Genomic DNA, 18,826 nt, shown 5'->3' on the forward strand with positions numbered 1-18,826 from the left:
TTTACCTTTAAGGGCCATTACATGATCAGGATCAGTATTGGCTCATCTCATCAATTAGTCTGAATTAGGAGTGTTGTTGACACTGAAGATCAGACGTCATAACCACCAAGCCAGTAGTGCATCTGTTAGTGCAACATGCATGAGATCTGTCCTCAGAACCACCAACTGTGGTTCAGCCAGGGCTAGTGACCCGCCGTTATTCGAAACGGTTGCCGACGGGGCTAGCCGGGTGGGTAAAGTGCCTGCCTAGCAACCCAAAGGTCGCGGGTTCGAATCCCGCCTCGGGCTTGGATCAGAGTACTGCAAAAACCTTGGGAGGTGCATTATGGCCACAGAAGCCGATGGGCCGACAGCTAACTAAAACAATCGAAACAATTCGAAACGGTACCTCACATCCTGTGCTTGTCCTGAATCATGGTGCAATACATTACAACGAGATGCACAGAAAGATGTAAGCATGAAATCTGATATTCAATGTACCACAAGTAGATGTAGAGGAAGATACTGAAGTTTCCACCCTTCAGAAATTCACATGCTCAGAAGGGATCTCTTTCTGAGTGTGAACGCAAGTTTGTCAGTGCCAGAGAGGAAAGCACAGCAGCTCCTTGGGGCGCATTGGATTTCGTAAACTTCTGCATATGCAGAAGTTATAAAATCTAATGCGCTGCAAGAAGACACACGGATATTAACAGGGAGTGATATAGAAGATCCTAGATCATGTACGCCACAAGGAGATGCATGATCAAGTTGAGCAATCGGTGTCCAGAATTGTCAGCTACCTCCCTCAGGCAAATAGTTCCAAATCCATTGCACCACAATGTTGTTGTTGTTGTTATTTGGTTTTTAGGAGCATTAGCAACTAAGGCCATATTGCTCCGGGATATGCGGTGGTCATTCCTTGACCTTTCCGCATACTCCGTATTTGGTGGTGACGGGCTCGAACCCCGGTCTAATCAAGAAGCGTGTGCTACGCACTTTTGCTCCTTCCCACCTGGCTACGGAGGCGTCCTGCACCACAATGAGATGCATGAATATTTACAAGAACTACAACCACAGGGAAATACAGATACTGTACGAGGGTGATCATTTAATTCGCGGATGGTGCAAGATTTCAGGTTTACCTTACAAACTTTCCATAACTGCTGCTACAAGCGCTCTCCCTGATCGCTACTGAGCAGACTCTGTATGCGCATGCCGAGTTACTGTTGCGTGAAGAGGTTTTTTTTTTTTTTTTTTTTTTTTGAAGTATCATGTCGGACATACAGGGCGGACAGCGATATGTGATTCGTTATTCTGTCAGACGGGGCTTAAATGCATAGGAATCAATTAAAGAGATGAATGAAGCATATGGTAATGAGTGTCTTGGTAGGACGGCCATATTCCGGTGTGAAGTTGTTTCTCCATCAAGACAATGCCAGGCCCACTGATTACTGCCATAGGTTATGAGGTTCTTCCAAATCCCCTTATTGACCGAGCTTAGCCCCATGTGATTTCTTCCTGTTTCCACGTCTGAAGAAAGCTCTTCAAGGCAAGCGTTTCGCGTCCGACACAACGATGCTCGCAAAGCCATAACAGAAGCACGTCTCAGTCTTTCGAAAAATGGCTTGCAAGAGCATTAATGCGTGGGTACGACGGTGGCGAAAGTGTGTAAAGTTCAAGGGAAAGTATTTAGAGAAGGAAAAATCGACAGAACATTCAGATGATGACAATTAAGATAAGATCTAGCACCAGTCCGCGAATTAAATGATCACCCCTCGTAGAAGTGTTAAAAGTTGATGTGAGATGGTTAATCCATAAAATGATACACACCCTGGGTAAGTGCACTGCTTGGTGATAATACAGTGCTTGATGGATTGTTCATTCACGTCCGCAAGTATCTAATCATGAGACACTCAATCGACAAATCCTGTAATCTTACAACAAATACAGGGATGCCTAATTCCAGGCGCCAGAGCATCATATTCAATCTCACCATCAATTATTCTTGATACAGACTACCTCATCATGTAGATGGGACTACCTCAGTCCCATCTTTTCCCCATACTAATGCTGCTCTAATTCTAGTAACACATGTCTTCTTGCAAAGACCTGGATAGCAACAAAAAGCCACAAATTCTCCCTTGTTGCAATGAGCAGTTTCTCGCAGCCAGGCTGCAAAGATTGCAAGCCTGAGGCTCGCTCAACCAAATCCTTTCGTAAATTTTCATGTTCCGGACATACCCCCCTTCCCCCCATACTTCTCCTTCAACCCATGCACGGTACTAAGTACTATAGGTTTTGATACCTTTCGTGTTCGGGGTTTTCATAAAAAAAAAACAAAAAAAAAACATATAAAACGTATTCCCAGTCCTTCATACCATGGCTGCAGAGAGTACGCTTACTGATCCCTACAGCATATAACTTTACAAAGAATGACCCATGACGTGTTATAAGAAACGCAGTTTGTAGAGTTGGATTGAACCAGCGTGATATTACCATACCATCCTTTGTTACATTACAGCAGAATTTTATAGTAATTCCTTTTGAACTGTTATTCCATCAGTCCTGCCAAGCAGTTAATGGGTAATTCCAAAATACGTTTCCCCTCCTGTTTGTAGACAGCCTGAAGAAATAGAAACTTAGAATAACAAAAAGACTGCCAAACAACACCTATACCTGACCATCCACGTACTTGTATAGCGATAATGTTTCTAATTTAAGGTAAGCTTAAAATAGAAACATTCTCATTACCCAAAGTGTTATTAGTACATGTCATATATGTACTGCTTCATAAAAGAGATATATTGTTATTTTTATGAAATAATATTAAATAATTTTCGAATCATCAGTCTGGTCCCCCTCACTTCAACCGGTGGCAATATAATTTCGCTTCTGAACTGTGGCTTTTCATTTCCAAAATAAATTTGCTATCAAAGTTGTAGTTCTTGTTTCAAGGTCGAGAACACTCAAAAATCGCAACTAGGCCAGAGATTTCCAAGTGTAGGGCGCATTTGGTTTTTTGGGGACGTGTGTTGTTTTATGAGCACTTGTTAAAATATGGACAAACCATCCCACTAATCCAGATAGGAAATGTATTTCATTTCAATCTTTGAAATTAAACGTATTAAGTATATATTAATTTATAAAAGTGTGTGTATTTATAGCCACATTTTATGTCAAATGTGTTTATTTGAACTTGTTCTGAAAGATGGGGTGCTGCTTGAAATGTAGAAAATGTTTTAAGGTGAGCACAAGGTATAAAAGTTTGTGTGGAAACTTTTATGTGTTTTTTAAGGCAAAAATGTGATTGAATTTTGTGTACAGCTGGGGAAGAGTGGCTAAGAGATATTGGAACTTATCCAACTTGTGGACTGGATTCATTTAAGCCAAACAAGGCTCTTAACATTTTGTAATCGTAAATAGAATGGCAATATTTATTCGTTATTATCATGTAACCCGTGTCCTCTAGCTATAGCTGCAAAGGGACATTTCTTCGGAAATAAATTGATATTAATAATAACATGGATCTTGTAAGCTATTGCATTTAGGCCTCAGCTCTCGGCTGCTACTATTATGCTGCAGCTGAAAGCTGGCGCCGGCTCTCGGCTATAGCATAATAGTAGCACTGCATTGTCCAAATGTAAGCAACACTTCTTTCCCCTAAAATTGACCCTTTTAAAATCTGGTTGTGGCTTATAAACAGTTCTTGAAGAAGAAGAAAAATCGTAGTTGGATTGTTCGGATTCGAGTCACTGTTATGACAAGGAATGACGACGCTTTAGCTTCCATTAAAGGATACATTGATAAAAAAAAAAAAAAAATTCGATTCGAATCAGTGTTGCCAACTAGTAGAGTCGAAGTAGAAATTCATAATAGCCTAATTTTCGACGTCCTTAGACCATCTCATCTACAAAAAAAAAAATAAATAAATAATTAAATTTAACGTGTTAAATAATGCGTAGCTAAATAGAGCAACATGAAACTTGCTTTTAGAGTTGTTGCGTATTGAATTTCGAACAAACTGTATAGTGTCCTAATGCAACACACTGGCGATACTGCGTCTCGGGAGATTCATATTTCAGCATTTCCAGAGTCGTCAGCACAGGGCATTCATAGTTTCTTAACCGAAACAAATTTTATTTTTATAATAAATTTGAAAGTATTATAATTCTTTTTATTAAGGTTTCGCCATTAGCTTGACTTCAAAGTGTAAGTGGTATTAGTGCTGTGTGTGTATTAGTTAAACCCAATAATGTGTTTTAACAAATTTATAAAAGATTCGGTAGTTTATCGGACACTATATCTCAAGGCCTGATAATTGAGGAGCGGCATTTTCCTGTTGACATCCAAGCGCTTAAAGCCCATGTTCTAAAGTAGGACACCGATATCAATGATGGTAGAAATTTAAAGCAAGATAACGATTAAGGATGAAGTTCGTAGTGGCGGATCAAGCATAGTCGTTATGAATTTGAACATGTAACAAGCAGAACAGTATTTGAGGGACGTCACAGTTCATTGCACGAATTGTCGGAGTTGGTTTGCTTCCACATAATCTGCTTGCCGCCGCACTGAAAGTTCTTACAGCGCCACATTGCGGTAATTCTAAGAACTTTTCAAGTATTCCTCGTATTAATCAGACTCCTCTAAATATCTCAAGAATGGAAGTATCAATAACAGTGTCATCAGGATACTTAAGTATTTATCATTAGAAAAATGCGTTTTCATATGCAGAGCGGTTAAAATTAAACGGTTACTTTGAAGCACCGTAGATGGAAAGCTGTTTTATTAATTCTATAAACTATTGCCATGAAAAAAAAAAGAGCTGTCCATTGCGCAAAGGTGAGCAGCTATGCTAGAGGCTTATTCCGATCGCAATTAAAATAATGAAAATAAATCCAATTGTGGTTTTAATAACAGTTATGAGAGATATCAAAAGCCGCAGTCAAAGAATGATAAGATAGGGTTTAATGTTGATAACCAATGTTAATTTTTTTTTATTAGCAGTGTATGTAATCAATCATAGGGGCTGATCTCTAGAACTAATTTAATAGACTGCAGTAAACAGTTTTGCAAAGGTTCTTAATATTAGTGTTCAGTTATATCTGCTGAACAATGATGAGATGCAAAGTTCATCTTCACATTTTGCATATATAATGAACAGGCAAATCACAAAACGATCCATGGAATTTTAATGTAATGCTGTTTTATTAATTATGTAGCGATCTAATGAAACCGACTATTTTTGTAATTTTGTTTCCTAATTGTTTTCTTCGATAGGGGAGAAATAAAATGGCACGAAATAGTAGCAAATGGAACTTTTAAAATTTTATATTGAATTCTTGCACTGTGTACATATTGCGATAGTAATATCAAAAGATTAAACAGGGTGGCATTTTTTTTACTCCAGAACGGAGCCTTAAAGATTTTTTTTTTACCTCCCCCATCTGTATTAATTAATAGCATACTTTAGGAATACTAAAACTGGCACTTTTTTTTTTTTGAAAAGTCATACACTTTTCTCTGTGTTGGTTGATTCTGTTCTCAAAAATCGCCTGCCCAAGAATAAAAACACCAGGTTTATTGATGTTCACCTTACTCTGCTCGCCCGACATTTTAATTTATGTAAGAAAAGAAGGAAATTTCTTATACAAATGGCTTGGAAATCTACTTTTGGATATCAGTGTACTTGTTTTATAGAGAAATTCTTAATTTTGGGCAACCCTTTTGGCGAATAGGTTTGATATTTATTCCGGGCATATTCATGATTCACACTCATGATGTTGATGCTACCGTTAAATGAAATGTATATCTATCTTTTTAATGGTTTAGCGAAAGGTAACAAGAAATTTACGATTGTTTTAGACATAATATAATGTCTAAATGGCGGCCGAAACGATATATATATATATATATATATACTGTACTTTGGTGTAATATGGTCTAAGGTGTACAAGATAGAGAAAAACGAAAACAGCAACTTGAAACCCATGTTTTCCGAATTTCCGATGGTGTTTTCCAGATTTTCTGTTTTACCGCGTGGGTACCAGAGTTGGTATGTAATCATCGTTCTCCCCACGTTGGGGGCAATTGACCTGAGTTCGAATCCCATCAATGACATTTTTATGGGCCTTTTTCACAATGTGGCTGAGTTAGTCGATTTCAGGTGAGTGTAGCAGGGTTTTTTTTCTCAGGAAACTCGGATTTTTCATACAGTAAATAGAAAATCGATCACAGAACATACATGACGACATAATGCACGTGGCCCAATATAGTCTAAGTCCATAATGCGCCTAAAACTCTACAACAGCAATTTCCTGTTTTCCTAATCATAGCTCGAAAATGGATGACGCCTGATCTGAGAATTTTGACAGTATTACAGATATTTCCAGGAACGACAAGTTTTGGCTTTCGCGATTTTGATGCATATTACAGAAATTACAATGTTTACGTTTGGTGTCGGGTTATCCAGTCAAGACGGTAAGCTCTGTTCTGTGTCTGCAGAGTTACCAGAATCACACCGCCCAATCGCACTTCTTCCAGTCCTTAGTAACTTCCACTCCACAAAAGAATTTTACTGCACTACGAAAGTGCCAACTTGTCTTCACCAAAACAATATGGGTTTAGACATGGTTCCTCCACGGTTGATGCCTTACAGAGTCTTCTCATAGCGGCTGCTGACACAGACAAAAAGTTCTTCTTGATTATTACTATCGACTTCGCTCGGCGTTCGACTCACATTGGCGGCCGAGCATCCTTGGCAGACTTCGCAGAGCTTCCATCCTTAAAGATCTTTGAGACTATCAAATCATATCTCTCCAACAGAACCGTCTTAGTTAATGCTCCATATCACAGTCTCCAGAAACGTCTTCCGCGGCTGCCTGCAGAGTTCGATCCTAGGACCTTTATTATGGAATATTGTTATTATTATTAGCCATATGGTGCAAGGAAGCCTGAGGCTTATGCTGCACCAGCCAAAAAAACAAATTTCTGAATTACCCTGAGAGAGAGAGAGAGAGAGAGAGAGAATCACCAAGAAAGAGAAGAATGATGATATCCAGCTCAGGACCCTAGGTGTGCTACTCACCAGAAGTGAGCCCCTGGGGTGATTTGGATGACTTCCTCAACGTTGATTTTGAGAGGTCAAATCTCAAGCATATGCTGATGATCCTATCATCACTGTGGCCGCGGACTCCAGGGCCGATCTTGGGAACCTTGCAAATCATCCCTTTTTCATTTTCAAAAACTGAGCAAACGAGAATAACCTTCAAATATCTCCAACCAAAACTAACTCTCTATACTCTTGTAAGGCAAACTAAATACTGGAAGATCACCCCAAATAAAAATATATGGAAAGGCCATTAGATGTCAGCGCAAATGAAGCACCTTGGAGTAATGCTTGATACCAACCTCTCATTCCAGCCACATCTGAAATACCTCCCAACCAAAATCCGGAACTATGCTGCTCTTGTTGCCAGGGTCTCACACCGGGACTGGGGCCTTAAGCAAAGAACCTTCTCATTATGATAAACGGTTGTTTTATACCTATCGTCACGTATGCCTCAGGAATCTGGTTCACCAAAGCTGTTATGGCCTCCAACAGGAAAATACTAGATACCATTCGCGGTCCATTCTGTTTGTCCATTCATTTTGGCAGGTGCTCTACCCCATGATTTGCAGGTGGTAAGAAGGGGATTGCTATACCAGCTCTCAAAAGGAATTTCACATACCATTCTCAACTACACAACCAACCCGGCTAATGGATGTAAAGAAGAGAAGCAATGCCTGCTTAACTACCTGCAGCAGGAGTGGCAGAGTAGGTGGTTTAACTCTACAAAGGGCGAAATCACCGGGAAATTCTTGCCAAATGAAATTCTTCCCCAGACCGCCCCCATGGTTCTCACTTTGTACACAACTTATCTGCTTACTGGCCATGGATCCACTAAAGCCAAGGAAATATCACTGGGCATCATTGAAGATCCATCTTGTGCTTGTGTGGGGGAGGGTTGGAAAGCTGGCGCCATCTTATGTACGATTGTCCCCGATACGAGGACCTTCGTTCTATATTAATCACCAAAATCATGTACTTACCCAGAAATCAGGAATTCCACCTACTGGACAATATACAGGAATATATGGCATTTGCAAAATTTACCAGGACCTCTTTGCAAGACGAAGAAACAATCCTATCAATCATCCTAGGAACATACATGCCGGTGAGCAATCGCTGAATAGTGAATAATATACAACCAACTGCTGATACCTTCCAATTGTGACAAACACCTGGATGCGATTAAATACTCTGTGACTAAAACCCCTAAACAAGACACATACTAGAACCTCCAATTGTGATAGTTACTTGGACATGACTAAACAACAGAAAAAGACCTTATTCTCGGCCATGACTTGTATGCCAAGTGGTGATCAATACCAGACTCTTGTCTGGTATCTTTTGACTCCCATTCCCTTCTCCCACTCGCCTAGTGGAGTTTACTCCACCTGATAATTTTGAGGACGCCTTCCTCTACACCTCAATATTTCTTACTATTTCCACTCTACTTGACTTTCATATTCCCCAATCTCTTTCTGTTTGGTTATATATATATATATATATATATATATATATATATATATATATATATATATATAACCAGCAGATCCTTTAACTCCTGTAAGGTCCGTGGTTGAGACGCCGCAGATCGGAGTTGCTGTTCCAGCACAAACCACAGATGCTCGATGGGATTGATGTCTGGGGTATTTGGAGGCCAGGGCAATAGGTATAGGTATAGGTATATTTGGGTCTAACGGCTCCTGGGATTTCTCCCATCTCCGCATATGTACACTGTATCGGACAAGCCAGGGATTTAAAAGTACATGGGTCATGTGGTATGTAGCATGTTGTGCCCTTGTTCATCCAGCCTGTTAGCCGCCGGGCCCCTAATGGGACCCGACGTTACCATACCTCGCCACGGGGAGGCCGACTGGATGTTACCTGTATAGTACTCTGGCGGGTTCTGCCACCTACTTTCCTGGGATTTCAGTGGCTAGAACCTAAAAAAAAAAAAAAAAAAGTGCTGTTCGCGGTTAGTTATTAGCATTTGTTAGAATAATTTAGATGCTTGCGAGGGGCTATACGCTGAAATAATATTTTCTATATGCCTAAATGGATCGGGCAGGAAATTTTTATGTACTTAAATTTGGACGCGTAGGGCTGAAAACGCTGTGAAAGTCAACAGTGAAGGGGGTGGGGAGACTGAAGACTGGAGGGAAGAAAAGGAAGTAAGGGGCCGATAGAGAGGATGGCCCCGCAATTTCAGTGGAGCAGGCCCGTGCTCCACCAGAGGGAAGAGATTTGGGGAAGGGAAGGAGTGGGGCAAAGCCCCCTCTCCCCACGGGAAGGGAAAGAAAGCACCGTTCAAGAGAGAAACAGTGTATGTTGAGTCATATGACAACCTTGGATGTCCTTTAGTCCAGGTGCTCAACAAGGCAAGATGGGGTTCTTCTGGTCTTCTGTGGTGTCTTTGAACAAGCTGAGTCAGAGTCTTAGTTGTGTTTCCATTGAGGGATGGCTGTTGTCTCGTGATTGATATTGTCCTATTCATGGATTTGTGAACTTTTGGAACACCTCCACTCAAGGGAAAGGGAGGGTCCGTTGTCTTGTGAACAGATTTTGCGCAAAAAGTGTGAATGCTTTGTAGGTCTCTTCCTCTTGTAGAACGATGTTCTCCTGGTTTCGAAGAAGCGAGTGAATCTTGGTGTATAGTTGACATCTGAGGTCCTCGTATTGGTCACACTCGTATACCAGGTGCTCCCAGGACTCCTCCTCCTGTCCACAGGAGCACCGCGGAGTAGCTGAGATTCCAAAGTCATATAGCCTCTTTCTAAATGAGCCATGTCCGGTCAATAGGTAGGTAGTTTTGAGTCCGGGCGAAAACCAGGCTGAGGAGAGTGGATAAACTTGTCCTACATCCGGTATAAACTTCTTAGTAATGGAGCCTTTGTTAGTGAGGTTCCAGCGATTTTGCCATAGTGATTTTACGTGTTGCAAAATCCGTCTGTTCTCCACAGTTTTGGAGTTTGTTGGGTCTGTGGTGAATCCTATATGAGAGACTATTTTTCCTTTGGAATGTTGGTAGAGCAACCCCCAGCACGCAATCTCCAAGTCCAGGGGAAGGCATCCCGCCAGGACCTGGAGCGCGTGCGTGCTCACAGTGCAGCAAGCTCTTGTCATTATCAGTAGTATCGATCGGTGTGTCATCTCTAGTTTTTTCTTGTTGACAGCTGTGCTAGTCTTTGTGTACCAGGCCCCAGCTGCATAGGCTGGTGCTGGGATAAAGAATGCCTTATAGAGGACGCCAAGGGCCCTCTTTTTCAGGCCCCAATCTTTCCTTGTGACTCTGGCCAGCAGGCTCGCATACCTTCTTATTTTTGTTCTCAGGTAGCAGAGATGTGGTGTGAAGCTAAGGTTTCCGTCAAGTATCACTCCGAGGTATTTTATTTCTGTTAGCAACTTAATGGTTTTACCGTTTATCTTAATCTGCGGTGGTCTTCTAGGGTCAAGGAATCCTTTGAGAAGTATTGAGCTTGTTTTGTCTGAGGAGATAGTAAGGAGATTTGCACTAGCCCAATTTTGCAAGTCGCTAGTGGCCCGGTTTGCTATGGTCTCCAGTCGTGCCCGGCTGTCAGCCTGCAGCATCAGAACCAGGTCATCCGCATATGCCTGGGTTTTAACATTTGGAATATCCAAATTAAGGAACTCGTCTAGGACCAGGTTCCACAAGAGTGGCCCCAGGACAGAACCCTGAGGGCAGCCCCTGTGGACAGGCCTAGAAACAGAGGCATATGGAGTGGTAACAGTGATTCGCCTGTTTTCAAGATAGGATTTGAGGCATCGATATAAGTCTCCTGTGATATGAGCCTTCCGGAGCCTGGCCAGAACAGCAGGCCACCAGAGAGAATCAAAGGCTCCTGCGAAGTCAATCGATATTAGGAGGAAGTATTTTGTGTTGCAGTTTTTAGCTGTTTCAATAATATTTTCCAGAGCCTCTACAGCCGAGCGCCCCTTCCTAAAGCCATATTGATTAGGCAACATGAGGTTTGATGCTTGGAAGTGGTTCTCGATTCTTTGGTAGAGAAGGCGCTCGAAGAGCTTGCTGAAGATTGACAGCAAGGCGATTGGCCTATACGACCCTGGCATTCCTTGTGGTTTCGTCGGGTTTTTTAAAATGAGTTTTATTCGTGCCGTTTTCCACGAGGCCGGGAAGTGGCCCACCGAGAGACGTCGGTTGAGGAGTCCCAATATTGTGTTCGGTATAGTTTCTACCACCGCCTTGAGCATCTCGGGCTCAATTTGATCTATACCAGGGGTCTTTCTATTTTTCATCCTCGCTGCCGCTATGCTGAGTTCCATTTGTGTGAAGGCAGGTTCAACAGTTGTGGTTGTGTATGTGTTATTGTTCTCACATAGTTTTCTTTGTTCCTGGGTTTGAGGTTCGGTTGCAGGAAGGAAGATATGGTCCAAGATATTGTCTATAGAGGATTTCCATGTTCTGGTATAGGTTCCCTGAGCTGTCTCGTTTGCCGTTACGACTTCCCCTCTGGGGAGTTTGTTTGTGGAGACCCGATACACCACTCCCCAGGGGTTAGCATTTCCTTCTGTATTTACTAGGTTTTCCCATGAGGCTTTCTTTCTTTTCTTTATTTTAGCTGTGTAGTCATTTCTGACCTCACAGTACTGTTGCCGTAGTACATCGACCTCTGCCTGTGGCCAGGATCTACGCGCCCTCTGAAATACCTTGCGGGCACTATTTACCCTTTTCCGGAGATCTGTGAGCTCTGGCGACCACCAAGGAACGGCTTTGAGGGAAGGCATCTTCTTCTTGATGGCTATATCTGCTGCTTCTGTGATTATTTTTGTTACCTCTCGCTGATGCCGGTCTAGATTGTATTCATTGGGGTGAAAGTTTTCTGCTTTCTCCATCAGCAGCTGCTTAAAAAGTTTCCAATCCGCCTTTGATATCGCGTATCTTGGTAATAAAAGTCGTGTGACATGTTGCGTTTGAAGTGACCGGTGGAGGTTGTAAGTTAACACTCTGTGATCTGAAGTGGTCCAGTGTTGTTGTACCTCCCAAGGAGAGAGGTGTCCTGCTATGGAATGACTTGCAAGGGTTAGGTCGATATTAGCTTCCCACATAGTGTTCGAGAAGGTGTGGGGCTGGTTTGGTCTGTTTAGAATGGATAGGTCGCTGCTTGATATGTACTCCTCTAGGCGCTGGCCTTTGTTTGTTCCTCTCCGTTCTGGTGTCTCACTGTGCCAGGCAGGTGATCTGCAGTTTGCATCAAGGCCTAATATAAGTTTGGCGTTTGGTAGTTGTTGCTGCAGATTCTGAAGATATTGTATTGTAGGGAGTATGTCTTCTCCTGGTCGGGTGTAGATGGACACTACGTAAAATTCCCCTAGGGATGATGCTATATGGGCGCAGACTGCCCAGGTTGTGCACAGGTCTGTTATCTTAGTTACAGTGAGGTCAGGATTACAAACAGCGATGTCAGCCCAAGGAGTTTCACCATCCACTTGGACAATTTTAAACTGTAGTGGGTACCCTCTAACTTGATATTTATGTGCATAGGGCTCTTGTAGAAGAAGTAGGTCTAGCTTCTCTTCTTTAGCTTTCTTAACTAGCTGTGCTACGACCGCCTTGGAGCGTTGCGCATTGTGTTGTGCTATCTTCACCTTTGACATGTTATAGTAGTAGTTATTACTCTCCATAATTGATTCTCAATTGTTGCACACCCTTTGCTTTAAGGTAGACAGGGCATTTACTGTCCCTGATGGAATGATCCGATGGTAACTTCATGGCTCTACAGTTTGCACAAACCGGGGTTTCCGCTTTTTTTGGGCAATTGTTATATTCATGCCCAGTGTTGGCACAATGACCACAAGTGGGTTGCAACTGCTTGCAGGTGTGAGTCGTGTGGCCAAAGCGACAACACCGGAAGCATTTGGGAACAGCCACATGCTCTCTGAAACGGTGGCTGCCCCAGTTTACATAGATTCTGGACTGTTGGCTCAGGATTCTCCAAGCGGCCGGAGACAGTTCAATGATCCAGTTATCAGAATTTCCATTTCTGGGCTTTGTTTTATACCTCGGTATGATATGTAGTCGTGGCTCATCGCCGGTGGGTAGCTGACAGCAGTTTTTGGTATAAATCTCCTGAACAAGTTCTTCTGGGGTCACGTCTTTGTCGATGCCTAATATTAGTATGCTTGGCCCTTTCTCTTTAGGAGATTCAGCTATGAGGCCTAAGGAGGGTATTTTAGGATTTTGTAGTATTTCCCGAAGATCTTCCTCTGTGTCAGTCTGTATTATAACTCCAACGTTTCTTGTCTTTCTGACAGATCTAATCTTCGTGTGTTTGAAGTCATCCTTAAGCTTTTCGATTACTGTTTGTTTCACTTCCTCACTCGTTTTGTGGGCTTCATTTGACGTTGGTTTCAATATTACTAGGTGTGGTTTGGTGATCAGGGTTTTCTTGGGGGCTATTCCAGCCTGACCTGTAGGACGGTTTCCATTTGTAGTGTTGATGTTGTTCCTCAGCGCATGTGAATAAGTGGGAGCGCGCTGTAGCATGTGGTTTGCCCCACTGTTTTGGAGGACCTCCAATTTTGCTGTGGCAATTTCCTTCTCTAGCTGAGTTTGTACCAGGATGGTCTCCATTTTCATCCAAATGGAGACGATCTCTGCGCGGAGAACAGCTGTAATCCTGTTGGTTGGCTCCTTAAAGAGACTCTCCAGGGCAGTTCGCAAAGCAAGGGACTGCTCCAGGATGGTTCCTTCCGGGAGAGCTGGGTCCATAGGGGTCTCTTGTAGTTTATCTCATGGCTTTCCTGAGGTTTTGCCATTTTGGGTGGTAGTTTGCTCTGTGGATTCCTTGTTTTCACTTTGGGAGCGAGTCTTCCTATCAGTGTTCGGTACAACATATTTCTTGTACTTCCGCTTGGAGGCGGAAGCTCCAGATTGCGTGGATTCAGAGTCCTCGTAGCAGTCCACTATGACCGGGTCATCACTGTGAGCTGTCTGCGAAATAGGCGCTCCAGAATTTCCTGATATCGCTTCCTTTTCCATCATTTTCGTATTATCGGGTTCACTTCGGATAACCGAGTCCGTATTATTTTTATTCAAGAGAGGAATGGAAGGGACGTCGAATGACACTAGCTAGGTGTTTGTAGTGCAATTATTAGCCTTGCAGCAGAGCAATAAGTTTTTGGATTGTCCCCCTCCAAAAATAGTGGGGGGGGGTTATGTTATTCCACGATCAGCCTAGAAGGATACTGTTACTTTCTGTACAATGCCCGTGGACATTCGCTTCACAGAGAGTGAACTGCAATCAAGGTCACAGCTGATAAATGTCAGATGACTAATCCCTGCGCCGAAGGGGAATACTACACATTCCACAGTATGGTCAGTACAGTAGCTTGTCTATTGTAAGTCTATGGCAGAGGGGGGGGGGAACTCGATAGTCATGATTTCTTCGCAAAATAGTTCAAAACTGTCAATTTTTTATCACATTCAGTCACAAAATGTTGGGACAGTATCACGGTCCAAAGTCACTCAGGTGGAAGCTCCCTCCCAAGTCAAATGCAGGATCCAAACGTGTTGACCGGGAATATTTGGTCACCCTCCCTATTTCCTTGTTGTCAGCGGCATGGTGACCTGTCTGTCAACAAAGGGAACAGGTAAAAAACGCTTGTATTCTGCTAAATAAACCAATAGATGTAAAAATAGTCTCACCTAGGGAATCCGCTAATGCTTCCTTAACACTTGATACACTTTGCCTGAAACAGAAAGCACTTAAACCACATGTATAGAACACCAAATCAGGAGCTGGAAATAACGTGTCCACGCTGAACGGCTGCCATATTGGAATCCAACCGGCCAGGGCAATACCTGGCAGTCTTCATGTTCCGCGAACCAGTCTCTAACAATCCGGGCGGTGTGGCATAGCGCATTATCCTGCTGAAAGATGGCAACGCCAGAGGGGAATACCGTTGCCATGAAAGGATGCACCTGGTCAGCAATGATGTTTAGGTAAAGTGTGTTTAGGGTCAAGCGGCACCAGGGATTTTCCCCATCTCCACGTAGTTAACATTGTTGTGTGATACAAAAAAAAAAAAAAAAAAAATCAAATTATTATATTAGAGTTACCCGTAAATGATTACATTAACTCGTATTCGTGTTTGTAAATTGCGTGTATTCTCTGGTCGATTTGCCTGTTTTGCTGGACGAAAAAACTGTTCAGGGGGAAACACCCTTGCTATCTACACCTGAGACTATCGTGTGGTACAGTACGCTGTATAGGCCAGAGATTTAAAAGTGTGTGGATTATGGGGTGTGTATGATGTCATGTACCGTTGTTCCTCTGGCCATTTAGCCGCCAGACCTCTCCTGAGGCCCGACTGCGCCCCGCGGAGGCAGACCAGGTACCCAGTAGTCAAATTTTACTCTGGCAGGCCTGCCACCTAATTTCCTGAGATTTCAGTGGCTAGGACCTGGGAAAAAAAAAAAAAAAAAAAAAATGTTTTAACGTTCCATTGCGAGGGGACAGCGCTTGAGGTATGAGAGGCCGTAAAATGGGCGAAAATGTTTTTGAAAAATTAAATTTTGGCGTGTGGAGCATACACTTTGTTGCAGAAAGAGGCGGGGGGAGACTTGAAGGCTGAGGGAGAGAGACAGCTGGGGTCAATAGAGAAGGTAGATATCTAAACTTTCCCATCGTGTCTCAAAAACGGATAGCCACGTAGGATGGTGTGGCAGGGATTTTAATTTTAAAGCATACTTTAGAGACAACTGCTTACGTCGAAGCGATAACGGCAGTTCATGTGCTTCAACGTATAGGCTCTGGACAGGAGACTTTCGATATGCTCTAGTAGCAATACGGAGAGCCTGATGATGGACAGGATCCAGCCATCGGAGTACACTGTCCCTAGCTGAATTGTATACCACAGACTCGTAATCTAGTCTGGACGATATGAGACATTATAAAGGGGGGGGGGTGAAGTTGGGTCAGCTTCATCTAACAGAACAATAACGCCCAACCACACTGCACCAGAATTGTTTACCGCTATTTGAGATGAATTCCTTTAACCACTTTGTAGTGGTCAGCGTGATTTCTCCACTAAAATCCTCCATGCAAGACAACTGATGATGCAGACAATGTTTGGTACATTCTTAGGAGACTTATATCCTATGTAGCCACCTCCAGCAGTTATAACTGCTCTCCGGAACAGCGAGTATGAGTGCCACCTGGGTTTTCTTGCTAGCTCATCAACAGCATGTAGCGTCTGTGTGATTTCTGTATTTCAGTAAAGTGTCTTACCTTCACTCCTGTCTGCGCGTGTAGCATAGTGAAATCGTCATCATCCTCCCCCACACCGGGTGGAAAAGGCCCGGGTTCGAATCCCGTTGATGATGCGGCCTTTAATGGGCTTTTTTCACTCCGTGGCTGAGTTAGTCAGTCTGAGGCGTAGGTAGCAAGGTTTCCCCTCCCCCAGAAACTGGGGTTTTTCGTCCAGAAAAACAGGCAAATCGACCAAAGAACACACGTAATTTACAGACAGAAATCACATGGATAGATGTAATCAATTACGGGTTACCATAATAAATAATTTAGGTTTTTTTTTTTTTTTTTTTTTTTTTACCTCCACTCCTTCTCCTTCCCAACTGACCAGAAATTGACTTTCCAGCCATGACCTCTCTCATGATCAATATGTTATCTTTAATGAATGGTATATGTATTCATTGTCATTAATTAACGAAATTATTATTTTTTTTTGCTTAGTAATCTGCAGTAAAGATAATCTGCTTTCGGTTGCTTATTTTGAAGAAAGTGCTGCGACAGAAGAAATGTTTCAAACTTCAACCTCTTTTCCCTTTAGTTTTAATTTCCCGACAGTGATAAACAAGCCTTCGTATGTCGTCTCACTTTGATTTTGTTGGCGCTATATTTAGCAGCGGCTAAATTAATACCTGCTTTTCTAACTCCATCCTCCTCTCTCTCTTTTCATTACGTGTTATTTTACCTAACATGTGCTTTGCTGGCTGAGGACAGTATCGTATCCTTTTTATCCTGGTATCACTGAAATTTCAGTGCTATCTAATTATTTGTTTTGTTTTTTTATTTCTGTACAGCTCTTCAAAATGATACTTTGTTTATAACCACCTCCGATACGCAACGTTCAAAAATAAACATAAGTAGGTAATGAATTACACGCTACTTTATGATTTTTCTTATTGGTACTCCGCATATCACATCCAGTGATCTCGTATTCTAGAGTGGATGCGTAGGAATCCTTTCAAATCGGTCAACTAAAACTTATATTGTACCAGAGGCGTAGCAAGAAATGAGTGGGACGGCTCCCAAGATAAAACAGTGATTCTTTTGAGGTGAAAGGGGGGTAAAATGTTCAACTGTAAAGTTCAGTATTCAAGATTTAATCTTATCCCTTTAACTCGACGCGATTTATGCTTTCACATGATATTAGAAAATATGTAGATATTTCAAGTGTATATTTCTTCTTTGGGTCTCTCTTCCTCCGTTTTACCGAATTTTATGAAAACTTCCCCTATCTCTGCGATGTAAATATAGATCACATGCTAACTATGACAGTAACAAGAAAGTTCGTTTAATACGTTAAATCCAAATATGTCCGTATGCATTAGGGTAGCGTGATGACTTAAATCATGGTGTTCTGAAGAAACGCGTTGATGACAGAAGAAATTCTTCAAACGTCAACGTACTCCTCTTTAAGTTTCTGACAGTGACAAACAAAAAAGTACCAATCCATGGGAATATGCTCATCACTTTGTTCGCTCAAGCGTTTCTGGAACGCGCACATCAGAGCGTAACGTTAGTGCTATATTGAGGTGGCGCGGCGGTATTTCAGGTTAGTTCAGTACTAGCAAACAAAAGTTTTGGTGTTAATCACCAACTTCCCAAATCTTTGAGTAACGGCGAGGACATTTTCAGCTTCTGCCAACTTCATACCACGTCTCTCTGATATGCTTAATTGATCATTCAAAAGCACTATTTCCTTTACAGTCGGAATGTTCTGCTGAAAATGCGTGAGAAAAGTAAATAAAAAAAAAAAAAAAACTTTGTATGAGGCCGATGACTATCATTACTATTGCTATTCTTGGCACAGGTTGACGGAGAGATTTAAAATTGTGTTCTTTTAGAATCTGGTGGTAGCATCCTGAACGAACTCAGAATATTTTAACTACAACTTCTTGATTTTTACACTTACCGCATACCTTAAACACGCACACAGTTTTTAGTTTAAAATCGAAATGAATTTTAAAATATCGTATTGCTATGTTTCGTTATTAACGTACAGCGTGTTAAATACCGATCTTATTTGTGGAATATGGATCTTAATTATGCAGTAGACGAGTGAAGTAACTGAATTATCACTCTCAGATATAACAAAGAATAAACATTATCATATGAATAATAGAGATTAAATTTAACATTTAATAAATTATCAGTCAGTAAAAGCTGAACTGTTCCTGGTGAGAAGATTACATAAGCGAATGCACCATTTTATTATTATTTAAATAGATGGGAGATTGTCAATCATATTCTGTGTTCACGAGCTAATTTTCACGTTGTGCGGGCTGAAAAATCCAGAATAATTCAACGGGGAAACCCTAATACCACTGGCTGACGTCTGCCTTGAGTGATGAGGACTAGAAAGAAGCCACCTCTCCAAACGAATGGCAGACAGCTATGTACCGTGCTGACTAACTGCTGCTAGCAGCGCAATATTGAATGCATAGTAGTGTTTTGGGTC

The sequence above is a fragment of the Mastigoproctus giganteus genome, chromosome 7, assembly GCF_048544385.1.
Source record: "Mastigoproctus giganteus isolate SK-2022 chromosome 7, ASM4854438v1, whole genome shotgun sequence".
NCBI lineage: Eukaryota > Metazoa > Arthropoda > Arachnida > Uropygi > Thelyphonidae > Mastigoproctus > Mastigoproctus giganteus.